Below are 19486 nucleotides of genomic sequence, written 5' to 3'. Positions count from 1 at the left end.
GGAAGTGCTTTAAATTTTCTCAAGTTGTTCTTTATTTAAAGATTTTCATTTAATAATTTCTGTCCACAATTACACCACAAGATAGCAAGAATTAAATTTCTTTTATGAAAAATGTCCTAAATAAATGAGTTTCCACTACTGGATACTTTTCTTAGTTATTATGTTCATTTTCCTGTATTGAACCACATTAATAATTCAGGGACTCACAAATGCATGCAAACTGACATAGCATAACAGTTGAATTTAACTTTTTCTTCTATTTGTAACATATAATTTTTAAGGATTTGAGCGAGATAACAAAGAGAATCTGCTGATTTATCAAAAATGAAGACCTCAAATATTTAGAGCATGACTTTGTAAAGTGGTTTGTATTATGAAACTGCCTTGTAATTAAACATTTCCATCACCGTATTAATTTCTCGAATTTTAATAAATAAAGTTATCACGCAGGTTTAAAATCTTAGTACATCCTGTTCACACGATCCTTGAAAGATTATTAATGTAAGCACGCATTTCAAGGATCGTAAAATTAAATATACATTCATTAAGTTGTGTTTTCATATCTTACAGATACTCTACTCAATGTGTCCACTGTTGGTCATACGACACAAAGTTATCCTATAGTACACCTCAGCCCACATTCGACTCAGTAGAGAAGGGTGTTCGTCATGATGGCAGTTGTGATGCAGGTCGCAGATCCTGGAGGATATGAGGACGATAAGTGAAAATTATGGTAGGACGATATGTAGAAATTGTGATTCACATAACAACATGAATTAAGTGTGGTGATCCTCGTGGCCAGTGTATAAATGATTGGTCATGTGCCGAGATATGTCCAATCCAACGATAACTTAATTCTTATTTTCGGTACACAAATCATCATCGTGGGAATGTGGTGGGACACAGTCTAACTGACGGATATCCCCACTATTATCATATATTGTGACGAAAGCATCAACTCAAACAAGATTAATAAGAGGACCACTGCACTAAACTTGCTCGCTTTTATTTCTTAAATTGAGTCATATCATGCTATAGTTATTACGGAAACATTTGTTTACGAAATGAACAAAATTATAAAATACGCGTTTTCCGACTATACTGAACGAAACTCATCTCACGACCAAACTGTTCCTTGTGATCTTTTAAATAAGATTAGGGTTTATATTATATTCTAGATTTGTTAATGCATTTATTTATGAATGAACACAATTTCCTGAGTCATTTTTGAGAAAATCTCTAGGGGAATATTCACCCTCAAGACTAACTATTCCTTCTTAATCTTAACAAAATATGATTTACCCCATATTTTTAGGTTTGTTAATGGAACATTTGTTTATGAAATGTGAACAGAATTGCCTGTCATTTTTGAGAAAATCGTTCAAGGAAAACTCATACCCAAGAGTAAACTATTCCTTTTAAAATTTTAATGAAAAATGATTTATAGCATATTGTAGATTTATTAATAGAATATTTTATTTATGAAATATGAACAAAATTGCTTGATTCGACTCCTTTCTGAGAAAATTATTCAAGAAAAACTTACCTCAAGGGTAACTACCTCTTCTGGATTTTTCCTAGAAAAACGGCCTTACACTATATTATGGGTTTTTAATTAAATACTGATTTATGAGAAATGAACAAAATTCTTAGCGTCATTTTCAGGAGAATCATATTTCTTGTTTTCACCCTTGAGTAGACCACTTTCATTTTTGGTGATAGGAAGAAAATTAGTAAAACCCCTCCGCAGAAACTAAAAATGAAAAACATTTGGTGGAGATACGCTCAACGATATGGCCTCTAGGGGAGTGTACATCAGGACAGACATCGAAAAATCACTTTTTCGGTATGTAGAGGCAATGAAACGTGTAAAACTGTTGAAATCTCGAGTTCGATTTTTTTACGAGATCACCACAGTTTCTTCTCTTCTATTTCAGCTAGTCTATTATACAAAAGCATACTTGAGTTTTCGTCTCGTAGTATACGAAATAACCACTGAACGAACTGAAATAATACTTACCATCATTATCAACATTTAGTCTCCCCCCCCCCCCCCACACACACACACACATACACAAGGACATTACGATATAAATTTGATTAAAATGCATATCGTGAAGAGAGAACGGAGGATTTTGGTTAATGAGAAAACTTAATATCTCACTAGCTCATCTAGGGACATGAAAACAGAAATAAACGAACCTATGTTCCAGCATTTTTGAAAATTTCCGTTTTAAAGGAAGCATTTATTTACAGGGGAAATATACAAGGTGAAAGGGAACAAGACCGAAAAAATTCGGGAGGTGATTCTATAGCTAAAAGCAAGGGAAAAAGTTCAAATAAACGTAGGTCCTACACGGCAGCGTTTTCGAGCAGCAGCCTTGCGACGTTTCGCCGGCCTCCTTCTTCTAAGTGCAATATCTGCCGAACAAATAGATATATTGACTTCGGGTCAAAAGAATGTAAAGAAAGTCATACCCTACCAAAATGATAGCATAAACAGAAAGGAGCAGAGCGAACTGCACAAGCAAACTCTCCAAAGGGAGAAGGGGAACACCAATAAGATGCAGTAGGGAACGTGAAAATAAATACGAACAAACGTAAAATGACCTGGTTATGATTAGCGTACGTACTGAATGATCCATTGGAACGTGCAAATGGGGATTCCTCACCGCAGCGTCGGTAAGAATGTATACGACAGAATACACTACGAACGAGATGGTTTGTTGGACCGACGGTAACGCAAGGACGGTATCGCTCCCGAAAATTTTGATAGGGTACGACTTCCTTTACATTCTATTGACCCGACGTCAATATCTCTATTTGTTCGGCAGATATTGCACTTAGAAGAAGGAGGTTAGCGAAACGTCGCACGGTTGCTGTTCGAAAACACCGCCGTAATGGAGCTATGTTTATTTGATTTTTTTTCTTGTTTTTACCTGTAGAATTACCTCCCAAAGATTTTCGATCTTGTTCCCTTCCATCCTGTATAAAAATGTGCGTATATATGTGAATGTTACAGCATAACTCTGCAACGTCTACAGGAATTTCAACCAAACTTGGTACATATACGACTTACAATCTGGAAAAAACAAAAAATACTGCAGGGGAAAGACACTCCAAAGGGGCATGAAGTGGATACGTATTAAAATAATCAAAAACGACCGATACTAGGGTCAAATCCAAAGTTTTTGGAATCGCTGAGCTGATTGGAATACTCCCGACTACATTTAGGCACAAATTTAAGGAAGAAGCAGAATGTCAGGCGTTCTGGAAATCAACAGGGGCAACTCCAAAGGCGTTGCTCGTTATTTATTTCACTCATTTCTTTATTTTCAAAGCGACCCTCCCCTCATTTCACTCGGCGTTACCCGGAATGGCAACGCAATATTTATTTTACTCATTCTTCTACTTTCAACGAAAGCATCGCTCTTAATGTTACTCTTTTCATGCATGTTAACTGGCCGGAAATCGACAGAGCGGCAATGCCAAAGGCGTTGTACATAATTATTTATTTCAGACGTTTCTTTACTTTTAAGGAAGGCGTGGGGACGGCAATGTCGAATGTCTTGCTCTTCGTTATTTCATTAACTTCTTTATTAAACTTTTGTCGTTACACTTTCGTTTAAATTCGTATCAAAAAGGGCAAATGGTTCAGACACTTTCCATAAACCTATTCCCACTGCGAAGAGGGGGAATTTCAGCTACTTTTTTATATAAAAGTGGAAAATATATTGTTTGTAACTGCATCACACGAAAACGACTTGAACCGTTTGAAATGAAATTATGATATAGTTATCACCTACTTTGAACTGGGTTTATTATCATGTTACTTTGATTAAACTACGTATTCTAATGACAGCTGCGGTCAACATTTATGCGAAAAATAGACTTTCTCACAATTCTGTTATGAAGATGAAATGTAGTATATGAATTAAAAAATAAATGGACTTGTGCCAGCATTTTTTGAGAATTCCCGCTTTAAGGGGGACATTTTCTATAATTTCCTTCTTGATACTGAAAGCGATGTTACCTGTTGATTGTGATCGCAACACAGGAAAACAGCTGAACAGTTTGAAAGGAACTCTTGTATATAGTTTGTAATCGTTTACTACTTCCCAGTCCTTAGGGAAAGAACGCTGAATAAGCGTAGAACTCAGTTACTTCTGGTTAACCTTAAAATTCTAGCCTGGAAGAGTAGTAAATATTACATACCTTGGTTAAGGTAGTCTCTGTTCGGGAATCTAGTACGTTAAAAAGAAAAAAAAAAAAGTCAACGAATACCCTGAGTGGTCGGATAATTGGATATTTTAATACTCGTAGTACAGAGGAAAAAAAAAAACTGTCGATGTGAATCTTAAATATGGAGAGGTAAGATTATTTTCTCTTCAAACTGGTAAATATCGTAAATGCAACGATTTAGGAAGTACATGAGATGTCAACAACCATATAAAAATACGAATACGTTGCCTGGATACTGAATACTTACTGTATCCAGAAAACTATATATATGAAAATATAGCATGAATACTTGCACGCATTAAATATGACATCAATATTATGGGTGATTAAAACACATAATATTCTATCACTATTATTTTGCCCTTTCGCGGGTATTCTCATACTTCAAATCACTTAAATACACGTATATGTACTTAACAAAGGGGAGTATAATTCAGAGGATCACTGGCTTAGGGACATTGGTGATTATCCAAGACTACGACAAATTCCACTCCTTGCCATAGTGATTTCAGTGACCCTCCAAGCGGCTTGAAAATAAGCGACTGGACTATAACAATTGTCTTAACAGCCTAACAATGATTTCACTCTACGTAGCTGTAGCCAGCGAACCATGTAGGAAACGATACAACTTCTCCGCAATAAAAAGCCACTAATCGCCATTTCAGCGCGTCTTCACTATATTATCTGTATGAAAGACAAACACTGAACATTGTTGTACTATACAGAATAGGCATACATGAAGACTGACTTAAGAGGTGGTTGTTTTGACGAACTATACGGACACATTGTTTCCTAAGAAATACAAAGTATCTTAGTGTTTCTTTTAGGCGTTATCAGTAAAACTGGAAAATCTCAGTGTTGATAGTTGCCTCCTTGAAGAAAAAATCAAGAAGTACTTCTCATGACTCAGAATCTCCATATTTCCAACCAACTTCGATGAAAAATGTAAGGAGTTTATAAATGTTTTAAGCTAACGATACACAGAACACAGTTCGGAAAAAAAAAAATGACAATTCTGAATGTGTTGTCGTTCGTTTGGCCTTTTGCCCAACTTCGCTTTGGAATTTACCTTTTTACATACATTTTTGCATGTCTTATCAACAGGTCGTTAATGATAAAATGTCTGAATAACACTTGACTGGTCTCTTGCATGGAAAGCACGTTGTTGGTTGAAAAAAAAAAAAAAAAAAACGTTTTAGCTTTTGCGTTTCTCACACAAAATGAGAAATGTTATGAACAAATAAATGCTGGTAAAAATGCATCGCAAACTTGGGTTAAGAAAAAAATCATGTAACCGTTGATCGGTTATAATAATTTGCATATTAGCATGGAATAATTTGCTAGTAGCATACTAAAGCAAATCAAGAACTCTGGCCATGAATTGTTTCAAAGTTCACTAAAACAAAGTTTCGAAAATTTTCAGTTTTGCCAAAAATTATATTTAGTAAGACTGTTTGATATGATTAACTTGAATTGTGATGTGAAATAATGAAACGAATGAAAAAAAAAATATATAAGCTCTTTCGCAGACATTTTATCAGATAAAATTGGCATAAATCTTGATAAATCATATCACTGGAGATTATTTCATTAATGAAGTAACATATGAACGAAGTGTGAGTTATTTAGTAAATGTTAAGGGCGCTATTAATTTCACGTGAAACTTGAAAGTTTATTTGTCTTTTAGAGATTCCTGGTTCCAGTTTTCTACGAAAGATTCCATTGAAAATTATCCTTTCTTCAGAAGTTGTTCCCTCGACGGAAGTTCTACGTTGATAAAATGAATCCAGTATCCTTTTGAAATGGGGATAAGGGAAATAAATTCATTGTGTGAACATTTTTTTTTTCCAACGTTGTAGGTATTTAATTCTCGGTCACTTTTGAAATTTTATTTTCGTTAAAGGACTGTGTAAGAATTTTATTAATATATATATATATATATATATATATATATATATAGGGTGTGGAAAAAGTTCCGGAACGGTCCAATATCTTGCGAAGTATAAAGACCAGCAAAACAAAAATAACACATGTTAAATAGTTTTGAAAAAGCTATCCAATGATATCAAACGCACCCCCCTACCCCCACCCACTTCGGGGGTACGGGGTTAATTTTAAAATTTTAAATGGGAACCCCTATTTCTTATTGCACATTTGGATTCTCCATAAAAAAAAGTAACAGTGATCTGACCCAAAATTGAAAACAGTGTCTTCGCAGATGGCGCTTGAATCTACACACAAAAAAAGGGGGGCGGTAAAACATGATGAAAATATGGCTTCTCAGTATCGTACTCTGTGTCCATAAGGTTAGCGTACTGGACTGCGAAATCAGAGGTCGTGTGTTCGATTCCCGCGCAGAGTAATATTTTTGTGTGTGTTTTTTATATCCAAACAATGAATTCGTACATTTTAACTTCGATAAAAATAATGTATTTGTCCATATCTATTAACTTGCAAGAAAATACAAATGGCGCCAAACATGGTTTATTTATGTTGTAAACAACCCTATGAACTCTAACCCTAATAATCCTATTACTAAGGACTACTTCATAAAGCTAGTTTGCAAATCAATTATCGAAATTTGTATTCTATGTAACTTTAAAAAAAAAAGTAATAATTGAAGCTAAAACGTATGAAATTTATTTGTGAAAATAAAAGAAAAAAAAAAGGAGTTCCTTGAACGGGGATCGAACTTAGAACCTTTGACTCCGCAAGCCAATACGCTAACCGCACAAAACCGACAATTAGAATTTTCGTAACGTTTTAGTGCACAGGCTTTTTTCGTGTGTCGATTCAAGCGCCATCTGCGAAGACACTATTTCCAATTTTGGGTCAAATCACTGTCATATTTCTGGAGAATCCAAATGTGCAATAAAAAAAAAGGAGTTCCCATTTAAAATGTTAAAGTTACCCCCGACGGGAGGGGGGATACGGGGTTGCGTTTGGTATCATTGGATAGCTTTTTCAAAACTATTTAACACGTGTTATTTTTGTTTTGCTGATCTTTATACTTCGCGAGATATTTAACCGTTTTGGGACCCCGTATATATATAAGTTTAATAGAGGGTATATTGCTTATTACTTTCAAATATACGGGGTGGCCCAAAAGTAGGTATACAGTGTCGTATTGATCGATTTACGGCATTTTATATAATTTCCTTATTGTTATCCATACAGGTTTAACTTAGGCTAGTTTATTATTTGTTTCTAATTTCTTTTCATTTACACGCTATCTTAATAAACTGTCATACTTAATCAATGCAGGGTTGTATACCTACTTTTGGGCCACCCTGTATTGTATCTTTCATTCAGTATCTTATTATTTATCTCAAATTCATTTTGAAATAATACACTTTGAATAAATGATCATATACATATGATTTTCTATGAGATTATTAAAGTTTTTATGTCCATAATTCGGTCACTTTTATTTGTTTTTTAACACCTCTTTCATTTTTTAAATAAATGTCGATATATACGTGGATATTAGAAAAATACACATAAAATTGTAACTAACTTGTATGAAATAAATATGTATTGAAATTTACGTAAGAAAATCTAAAAATTAAAATATCGACACTTTTGTTCACCCATGCTAATCCATGTTTGAATACGTAAAACAGTTTTATGCATGAATATGTGAGAGAAATACGTGAAACTGTTATGTACACATAGAAATTGCAAATCTGCGTAGTACAATAAAAAAAAGTCTTTCAAAAAAGTTGAATAACTCGAAAATTTTCAAAAAAAAAAAAAAAAATCTCTATCAGGCAAGCATTTATAAGAAGTTTATTTTCCCAATACATGGATGTAAAAATTCCAAACTTCCAATCATTTCATGTATGTAATTTGTATAATTCCTATACTTTTTAAATGTCCAGTAGGTATAAGTTAATGTAAAAGTTACCAAAATAAAATATAAATTAGTTGATACTGAAACATATTACTGAAATACATTTCGACCTGTTGACATTAAAAATGTTTTAATAATAATCATCAGACATACTATAATTCTGAAAGAGATTAAATCAATATTAAATGTATTAGAAGTTATCAAAATATATTTGTAGTAGTTGGCATTATATTACTTCTCGTCTTACAATATTGATAGTCTTGAACATGGATATACAAGGTGGCCCAAAAGTAGGTATACACCCCTGCATTGATTAAGTATAACATTCTACCATATACGTTTATTTGCTTCGACTGTTCAGAGCTTAAGAAATAAGTAAAAAAAAAAAAAAATTAAGAACAAATAATAAAGAAACTAAGTCTACCTGATGGATAACAATAAGAAATGATATAAAACACAATGAGTTGATCAATACCTACTTTTGGGCCACCCTGTATATGTCTGAAAAAATCAATTACCGGTAGTTCATAGGAACATAATGGAAATATATCATTGTCATATCAATTTTGATAATTGCTCAATAAATGAAGTTTCATATAATCGTCGTGTCGAAAATATAAACTTTCATTTGTAACATTTAAAACTGTTAACATGCTAATGCGTGAAAAAATATGCGTTACTTCGTAAAATATTCATCTTCCTGACGTAACCATGTAGGACCTAAAATGTATGCTCTACTTTGCATCAAAAATTGATTATTACACAATATTTATTATAAAAATATCCTTTAATATTCCTAATCTCCTTGGAGTACATACATATATATATATATATATATATATATATATATATATATATATATATATATATATATAGGGTGTCCCAGGAGGAAGGGGCAATATTTTGGGAAATGGTAGTATGTGTGATTCTAAGCAAAAAAGTTCATATGAACATGGGTTCTAATCTCAACGGTTTGAGACCTACAGGTTGTGAACCATTTTTAACTTTATATTGCATATTGCTCACCCTGTAGATACTCTAAAGAGGTGCAACATAGCGGATTTGAAAGGTGGTGGAATGACCTTTCCAACGTTATGCAACACGCGGCAGTGATGTCTTTGGAAAAGATGTTATTGAGGAATATTTGGGAATCAGTGTTGCAATCCAATTTCTTTAAATAACCTTTATGTTCCCAAATTTCACTCAATACCTTTTCTTCCAAAGATAACCCTGCCACATGTTGCATACCGTTAGAAAGGGTATCCATCGTCATTCAAATCTGCTATATTTCACCTCTATAGAATAATAACAGAGTAAACAATACGTAACAAAGTCAAAAATGGTTCACAACCTGTAGCTCTCAAACCGTTGAGGTTAGGACGAATGTTCATATGAACATTTTTGCTTAGAATCACCCATTCCACTACTTCCCAAAATATTGTCCCTTTCTCCTGGGGCATCCTATATACATATGATATATAATCCAACATAACATAAGAATATGTACTAAAATATCTCTTGTATTTCTTCATATAGCACGATATAAGTATTACTTCGGAGTTTCTGAGCAAACTGTACAAAAGAACACTAATGGAATATCCTTCGTGGAACTAAATATTTTTATGTATTCGTAAATATGACATCATGGCTGAAATAAAACATGCTACATGCTATTAAATCTTCAAGAAATCGAAACTACAAATGCTGAGAATATTTAATCGAGTTTCAAGTTTCCTCTGTATGGCTGGGAAATATAATAATATAGATATTAGTTGATAAATTTCAAATTAAGGTCGTAAAAGGAAACAGATTGCACCTATTCTATCTTGTCTAAAAGAGTTCGTTGTCAGAATGTCGTAATATCACTCCTAAGTTAAAATAAAATGGTTAATAAAAACTTAAATGCTGTAATTGTGCTATTCATTTCTGAAATAAATTTTAAGTACACTAAACAGATTCAAAATTCTAAGACATTCTTTCTTCGCCCGAATAAAATAAACCTAATATTTCTCTCTTCGAATGCTACAACAAAACCAATTATGGCTTTAGTTTTATAAAGTAGCATAATATTAAATACAAAATAATATAATAAAAGAAAAGTGATAATATACGAACATTTTAAAATGCATGTAACATCAATATGGTTGAATTCATATAATTTTTCAAATACTTCAAAAATTCACAATGAAATCTAAAAAATCAAAATCATCATTAGTACAATGTAAATTTTTACACAAACATATGAGTAAATGTCTTAAAACTAAACAAATTTGTTACTGATATATATATATATATATATATTTCACTTTACTGGAATAAAAAAAAATCCTTAAAGCTACATATACATTACACAAATATTTTTAGTTTCTGGAAGAAAGAAAAAAAAAAGAAAAAAAAATCCCCAAAAATTACAAATAATGTTAATAGATATGATAAAAAATTCAAAGATACACTATAAAGTGTTCAAGGTACATAGATTCATTATCTTGTTTTATAGTTATACAAAATTAGTTTTCTGTAAGGAAAATGTATTTAAGATTGAGATGATGTGGAACAATGTTGTTGAAATAACTTTTGTGCTTTCCCTTTGAAATTTGTTTCCATCAGAAAGTACAGATACGGATTATTTAAAAGTAAATGGTTGGTGAGCACAAGAAAGATATAATCCGTTTAAACTTATGCAATTCAGCTACGTAGATTGTGCCAAGATCTAACGTCCTTCCACACTGAGACGGCTGAACATGAAATCCATATATCTCCGAGTTTGTCGAATCCGGTTCCACCTCTTGCTGAAATGATAAGGTCACAGGGACGACTGCATTATATATAAAAAAGGAAAATGTCGTTGAAAATATATAAACACTTTAGGAGAATTTGTACGCGATACACAAAAATTGAAGGAAAAATCAATCTAGCTAAAATAAATATATTTACTTAGCACATAAAAATAATAAACTTCCTTCAAAACTCTGTCTGCTTCAAGGCACTGACACTTACGAAAAGTCGATATGAGTATATGATTCCAAAATCATTTCTAAAAAAATGAAGCACTGACGACAAGATAAATATATACATGTAGCCTCGACAAGTCTTAATGGAGAATCTCATTTGTCATGTTTGGTAAACGTATATCCTGAAATAAGAGTAATGTACTCAGTTAGTTCCAACAGCTGGAGTTCAAAATCTTTAAACCACTGAAATAGAAAATTATTGATTTCTGAGAATAAAATATTCAAGTTTTATTAAATTAAATTCAAAAATTTTATTCCAAAGCACATTTCTAACTGGTTATTTAAATCGTACGTAAATAAATAACGTTTAAATTTTATATTAGTCCATGAGAATTATTAAAAACCTTGAAGTCGTACAATTTTAAATTAAATTTCTATTAATGTCACTTTACTTACGAAAATATTGGGAAAAAATTATTAAACTTTACAAGAAGTTATAAAGAATGATTTATATTTATTTATTTCTCGAAGCTGAATTAATTTAAAACAATAATTTAATAATATTACTCGTAAGTTATACAATTAATATTATCAATTCAAAAATTAAATTACTGAAATATTTTCTTAAAAAATTTAGAATAGTGAGTGTAAATTAAAAAAAAAAACTCACTCTGAAGAAAAATATTATTATAAAATTATTACAATTATGATTATTATCCGGTTAAATCTCTCTTCATGGCAGAGAACCTGACACTATGCCACAAGTTTCCTTTTCTTTTATTTATAAGCGCCTACAAGTTTATTAATTATCCTTGTTTACTGACATTTTTAAGTATAAAATATTTTCAATATTTTACGTTTTACTTTTATTTATTCTAACTTTATTCTAGAATTAAGAATTGCCTTATGGCATTATTTACATTATTACTTACTTAACTTCCTACGTGACAAAACTTACATAAATCAGCTGTTTCTCGTCTTTGAACATCTAATGCTCTCAATTTACCAATAATAATAATAATAATAATAATAATAATAATAATAATAATAATAATAATAAGTAGTAGTAGTAGTAGTAGTAGTAGTAGTAGTAGTAGTAATAGTAGTAGTAGTAGTAGTAGTAGTAGTAGTAGTAGCAGCAGCAGTAGTAGTAGAAGCAGCAGCAGCAGCAGCCTAAATATTCATAACTAAAGTATCTTTTTAGAACAAGCTTCAACGTAATATTTGTCCACCTGTTACATTGGGAATAATTAATTTGATAACGTCTGCTTTCCACAAGAAGAAATCGGAATAGAAATGTAGTGTAGGATCATCTAAATAAAAAGATGGGAGATGAACAGACATGAATGAATTATTTTGAACACGATTATAATTACATGGGCGCAAGGGGGGATATTCAAAATTAACAAAAAATTGGCTACTTACCAATCAATCCTCCCTTGAAAAATTTAAAGATTTTGACGTTTCGGAACTCTCAGCTGGTTCCTTCCTCAGTGGCAAGGTAAAAAGGATTTAAACGGAAAGGAGATAAAAGGAGTAAAACCAGGAATACATACCACTATATAAACGTAACGTACAAAAAAAGAGATCCTGAGATGAAAAGAGCAGAGTGAAAAAAGAATGAACTGAATAAAAAAGTACGTGGTGTCTATGTTAGGCCACTATTGCCAGATCCAAAGTATGCATCAAAGGTAGGTACCCAAGCTCGATCAATGTTGCCAGTATCAAGGTTCAATGCAGGTTTGTATTTATGAAAAGAACGATTCTTTAATTTCCCGTTTTTTTTATTTTATTTTATTTTTTTTATTTTGCTGAACCTATTACCCTAACCTGTTTTATATTATGTGAATGTTGTTTTAGATGAAGCGCCAAACCCGACATGCCTTCTTCTTGTGACTTTTTTGATTGTCTAACATGTTCCTTCACACGCGTGTTAATATTACGTTTAGTTTGGCCAATGTATGAGGAATCACATTCGCAATGGACGCGGTAAATACCTGCCTTATTTAATGGATCGACAAAATAGCTTTTAAATCCAGTGAGATATTTTTGTAAACTTTTGGGGGAAATACTTGAAGCAGATATGTTATGCTTTGCAAGAATACGTTGAATTTTTGTTGAAAGTTGTGGGAAATAAAGAATTCCAATCCAAGTTTTTGCTTCTTTGGAAGTTACCGTTTTGGGGACTTGCAGCGATCTACGTGTTTGATTAAACCATTTTTGTAAAATACATAGCTTATAACCGTTTTCTTGTCCTATTTTATATAAAGACTGTATTTCTTCACTGAGATCTTTTATATATACAAATACATTGAGATCTTTTATATATATAAATACAGCTTTTATATAAAATAGGACAAGAAAACGGTTATAAGCTGTGTATTTTACAAAAATGGTTTAATCAAACACAGATCGCTGCAAATCCCCAAAACGGTAACTTCCAAAGAAGCAAAAACTTGGATTGGAATTCCTTATTTTCCACAACTTTCAACAAAAATTCAACGTATTTTTGCAAAGCATAACATATCTGCTTCAAGTATTCCCCCAAAAGTTTACAAAAAAAAAAAAAAAAAAAAAAAAAAAAAAAAACTCCCTGGATTTAAAAGCTATTTTGTCGATCTATTAAATAAGGCAGGTATTTACCGCGTCCATTGCGAATGTGATTCCTCATACATTGGCCAAACTAAACGTAATATTAACACGCGTGTGAAGGAACATGTTAGACAATCAAAAAAGTCACAAGAAGAAGGCATGTCGGGTTTGGCGCTTCATCTAAACCAACATTCACATAATACAAAACAGGTTAGGGTAATAGGTTCAGCAAAATAAAAAAAAAAATAAATTAAAAAAAAAACAACGGGAAATTAAAGAATCGTTCTTTATTCATAAATACAAACCTGCATTGAACCTTGATACTGGCAACATTGATCGAGCTTGGGTACCTACCTTTGATGCATACTTTGGATCTGGCAATAGTGGCCTAACATAGACACCACGTACTTTTTTATTCAGTTCATTCTTTTTTCACTCTGCTCTTTTCATCTCAGGATCTCTTTTTTTCTACGTTACTTTTATATAGTGGTATGTATTCCTGGTTTTACTCCTTTTATCTCCTTTCCGTTTAAATCCTTTTTACCTTGCCACTGAGGAAGGAACCAGCTGAGAGTTCCGAAACGTCAAAATCTTTAAATTTTTCAAGGGAGGATTGATTGGTAAGTAGACAATTTTTTTACAATTTATTTTGAACATGATTCACTTGAAGACTGGTGGGTGTACGTTTATCTTCGTTTCCGTCTAATGGAGGAAGATCTTTATTAGTTAAATGGAGTGAAATTTCCCAGTAGGTAGGAAATGTTCTGGGATTTCTGTTGCTGGGTTAGGAGAGGTTAGATTTAGATTTTGTGAAAGGTCATTAGGGAGTTACCCTTGGGCTAGGGAAATCCAAATTTTACCGATTGTTAGTGTAGGTTTCCAAATTTTAGTTCTATCCATAGAATTCTATATAATTACCTGAAAGAGAATCAATAAATTCAACAACACGGTCATCAAGGACGTTAATACAGAGTAGAGGACCTCGATATATATCGAAGAACTTTGCTATCTATTCTCGTAGTAAGTTACTCACATTTCTCTGTTTTAAGAAGACTAAATCTTCTGGAGTTACTCAACGGATATGCTGCTGGTGATTCCAACATATATATTTCTTTTCTCAATACTAACTTTTCTCCTCGCATCAACCACAAGAAGTTTATTGGACTAACCTATACTATCTTCCTCGTCAAATTCCTCTCAAATTCCGAGACTTTTTGTGATGGGGTACTTGTGAAGCAAAACTGCTTGTGTTACATTTTCGGCCCATTTTTTGTGTGATTGACTACACGAAAGCCTAAGAGTTGAAAGAAGAACTTCGCTTGATCGTTCTGTGGTATTAGCCTGCAGGTGCTACGTAGTGTAATATATTCCTGCATCTTAATCAAAAATTTCTCACTGTGAAAAACAGGAGCATTATTGGTCAACACTGCCTTAAACATTCCTAAATGAACCTTATAAACGTCGACTAAACATTTGATAACTGCGAAGTAGTAGTGGTGATTACTTCAACCATGACAAGCGCGAATCGAGCTTGATTCTTACCAACTAGATACGGTTCTAAAAAATCTAAAGCTAGTACTGCTCTTGGATGAGAATATGCGTTAGTGGACAATAAATGAACTAGTAGGTGAAGATCACTTGAATTGCAAACAATTTACACAGTCTTTATGCATTTTTTAATATCTAAGCTCAACCTTTCTCACCTGCGTGATCGAGCTGAATATGATGTCTTAATGATACGTGCTAAATTTTGGGGGATACAAATTTTCCATGAATCTGAAAAATGAAAATCCCTATGCACAAAATACTATTATTCAATTTATAATATTTAAACCAGTTTCGAGAGTTTCGTGGAAGATTCTCATATTCCTTACTTTGCAATCCAGAAATAATGGCCGCATAATCGAGATCTTCGCGCTAAAGACGACGTAATTCGTCCGATGCAATATTTGCAACATCATTCTGAAGAACTTGTAACTGATGAACACGACATGTGGATAGTTCCTTATAAAGAAATAAATGTAAAAGTGAATCGGTGTAGAATTTTGAGAGTCCTTCTGATACTGAGTTTCATAGTCTAGTTGCTGTATTTCTATGCTTCATCGTAAAAGACGTGTATTCCAAGGTTTTGCCTTAATCTAACCAGCTAAGATGCTTATGGTCCGTAATGAAAATAACATAATGACCAATCAAAAGTAGAAGCCATTTCTCAACTGCGAAAGCTAAACATTCAATCTCAGATACACTGTAGCAAGATTCTGGTGATGTTAACGTCCTAATAATAAACTGAATAACTTTCTTTTCACCATTTACGTGTTGATACAGAATCGCATTAATTCCTACCCATAAAGCATCTGAATCTATATGATAAAGTAAATTTAAATCTGGTAAGCTAAAATAACATCTTAACAAATGTCTGACTTCTTTCTCATGCTGATCTAACCATTGCCATTTTTTACCTTTCTTAAGTAATTCAAGGAGTGGTCTCATTTTTCAGAAAATTAGGTACAAAAGAGCATGATCAATTAAAAAAGACCGATCACCGATTGTAAACTTTCCAGATTGATTGGGTGTGGATGTTTCGTAACTTCTTCTATGGTCTTTGGATCTTTGTTAATACCCTGTGGAGTAATTTGATAACCTAAAAATGGTATAGAGCCTGTACAGAACAAACATTTTATAATATTAAGAGTAAGGCTATTTTCTCGAAATTTGTCTAAGTTTCGTCGAAGCAATTGAAGATATTCTTCGAAAATATCAAAGAAACAGTCGAGTTCATAAATATATCGCAAAACTTGCGCATGTAATTCAGGTGCTAATGTTTTCTGTAACATATTATTCAATACAGAACTACTATTCTTGCAGCCAAAACACTTGACATGATATTGATAATGCTGGCCTTCAAAATTGAATACAGTATATTCTTGTGACTTAGGAGTAAGCAATGCTTGGTTGTACGAACTTACCAGGAATGATTTACCTTGTATTTTTAATAATAGTTCTTTTATACCTTTAGATGGTTTGACTAAGTTCTACATACTTATTAGGTAACCTTAAACCAACACACACTCGTGGATTTCTTTCTTAGGTACAACTAAGATATGAAATATGAAATGAAATCTTTGAGTTTTGCGTCCCGCGGTTATGCCGGTTAGGCTAAAGGAGACGGTGATGATGAGTAATGAATGAAACGGTGGAATAAAGAAAGTGGGAGGAAACGGGAGAACCCCGAGAAAACCCACGCACACGGTGTTTATCCACCACAAAGTTCACGTGGCGGGGGCTGGGATCGAACCCGGGACCCCAAGCACCAGAGGTGAACGCTCTACCACTGAGCCACCGCGGCCCCACAACTAAAATATGGTTGAAATATATAGAATTACTGTGAGTGATTAAGCTTAAATCTAACAGCTTTTGAATTTCTTCCTTACCAACTGGTAAATATTTATGAGGTATAGGGTATTGTTTACGAACTAATGCTTTGTCGATTTTCACTTCCATGTCATAAATAAAATCTCTGTAGAGACCCGGATAATTAGTGAAGATATTTCTATATTGAAATAATAAACGACAAAAATAGTTTTCTAGTTGTATGTTGTAAGTTATGTGTACCGTTGACTCGTCATAAATTTGTTGATCAGTAGCTTCTTGCTTAATAAATTTACTACTCGACACCGAAAACTTTCAGTTACCGGAACCTGTCATCTTCATCGTCTGAAATTTCCTCAAAATCATATTTTTCAGACAAAAGATCTAGAAGTGATTTCAAGTTACTATGTTCTACAGAAATTTTCCCATTACTGAAATCAATATTGCTAGGTTAAGCGGTAAGTGTGTCTCAGTTAAGTGATTTGGTGACACAGACTTTCAGATTGACGGAAATATTGTCAATTTATACATTAATTAACGTATAACCTTCAACTTTTCGTTTCACAGATCCACTGAAATCTATCAAATATAGATTATCAGCTTTAAGCAGCTTAGGCGCTGTACCATCTGCACTGATGAGCTTCCATAAATCTAAACTCACTGAGGATATATCGAACCTGAATCACACAAATATTCTACTTCGATACCGCAGACTTTAATTTTATGAGACACTAGCATATATTATCCGCTTCGCTGGGTTGAAATAAATAATTTAAATGCACACTGATATTGCTCATTTTCGATCATTTTAATGTATGTCACCCCTCCTCATTCCCCAAGTGTCTGGGGCTAAAAATGGATTTAAGCGGCATCAGAAGTGTCACTATTCATCTCGGGGACCGCAAGAACTATAGATTCAACACTAATATAGGTCATTTTTGAGCATTTATATATATATATATATATATATATATATATATATATATATATATATATATATATATATATTCCCCTCCCTCATGTTGCGGGCCATGGCATCGAAAGTGCCACCGTTCATCTTAGCGACCCCAAAAAATGTGGATTCAGCACTAATATCGGTCATTTTCGATGATTTTTAAATATCTCTTCCTTCCCCTCCCCCCAAGTTGCAGGTTTGAATTTGCATTTAAAGGGGATCGAAAGTATCACTGTTCATCTAAGGGATCCAGAAAACTATATATTCGACACTGATAGTGGCCATTTTCGATCGTTTTTACATATCTCTTTCTCCCCCTCCCCCCAGTGGCGGGGCTGATTTTGAATTTAAACCGGATCGGAAATGTCACTGGTCATCTGAATGATCCCGAAAACTACGGATCAGACACTAATATTAGTCATTTTCGATCATTATTATATATAGCTCCCCCTCCTCCGTGCTGCGACACACGACATCAGAATTGTCACTGTTAACCTCAGTTACTCCTAAAACTATGGATTCGACACTAATTTTAGTCATTTTCGATAATTTTTAAATGTTTATCACCCTCTCCTACGTTGTACCCTCCCCCTCCCCAACTATCAGGTCTGAACTTTGAAACAGCATCAGAAGTGTCACTGTTTCTCTCATCGACCCCGAAAACTATGGATTCAACATTAATATCGATCATTTTTGATCATTTTTAAATTTCTCTCCCCCTCCCCTACGTTACTTTGTCAAAGTGAATAGCCTAAAGTATTTCCTGCTCCTAAACTCATGTATTTTGAAAATTTGATTGAGATCGGTCGGGTGTTTCAAAAGTGATGAAGTCACAATGGGACTATTTTTATTTTTATTTTATTTTATTTTTTTACATGTATCTCCCCCCTCCCTTAGGTTGGTTCGTGAAAGTGAAATGATAAAAAAACAACCCAAAGTCCGACCTTCATATATGTTGAAAATTTGATCGAGATTGGTTGGGTGGTTCAAAAGTTATTAGGTTTTATTTGTTTTTATTCATACGTTCCCCTCTCCTCCCCCTCCCCAAGGATCTACCGTTAAAGTGAAATTACAAAATTTTTTCCATATCAGAACCTCATGTATCTTGAAAATTTGATTGAGATCGGTCGGATAATTCAAGATTTATTAAGTTACAAAAATAGTCACTTTCAGTTTTATATAAATTGATTTTTATATATTTCCCCATCCTTTTCCTCCACTACGTTGCTCCATCAAATTTAAATCATAGAAACGATTCCACGCCTGAACCTCATCCATGTTGAAAATTTGATCAAGATCGGTCGAGTGGTTCAGAAGTTATTAAGTTTTATTTATTTTTAATATCCCCTCCCTTCAGTTCTTCCATCAAACTGAATAGTCTAAAACCAACCCAGCCTCGAACCTCATCCATGTTACAAATTTGATCGAGATTGGTCGGGCGGTTCAAGAGATTTAGAGTCACAAACATAGTGATTTTCAATTTTATATATATAGATGGAATGCAAATTTGTATTTACGAAACGA

The 19486-nt window shown here is 33.1% G+C and overlaps 1 protein-coding gene across 1 annotated transcript in view; it reads right to left on the bottom strand.

The window, feature by feature from the left end:
• Positions 1-19486, bottom strand: part of LOC145688095 (protein DENND6A) — a 107129-nt gene that overhangs the window by 14471 nt on the left and 73172 nt on the right. The window lies entirely within an intron of this gene.

Source organism: Thermobia domestica, chromosome 6 (genome assembly GCF_964235325.1).
Source record: "Thermobia domestica chromosome 6, izTheDome1.hap1.1, whole genome shotgun sequence".
Taxonomy (NCBI): domain Eukaryota; kingdom Metazoa; phylum Arthropoda; class Insecta; order Zygentoma; family Lepismatidae; genus Thermobia; species Thermobia domestica.
The sequence above is the reverse complement of the archived record's forward strand: the minus strand, read 5'-3'. Positions and strand labels throughout refer to the sequence as shown.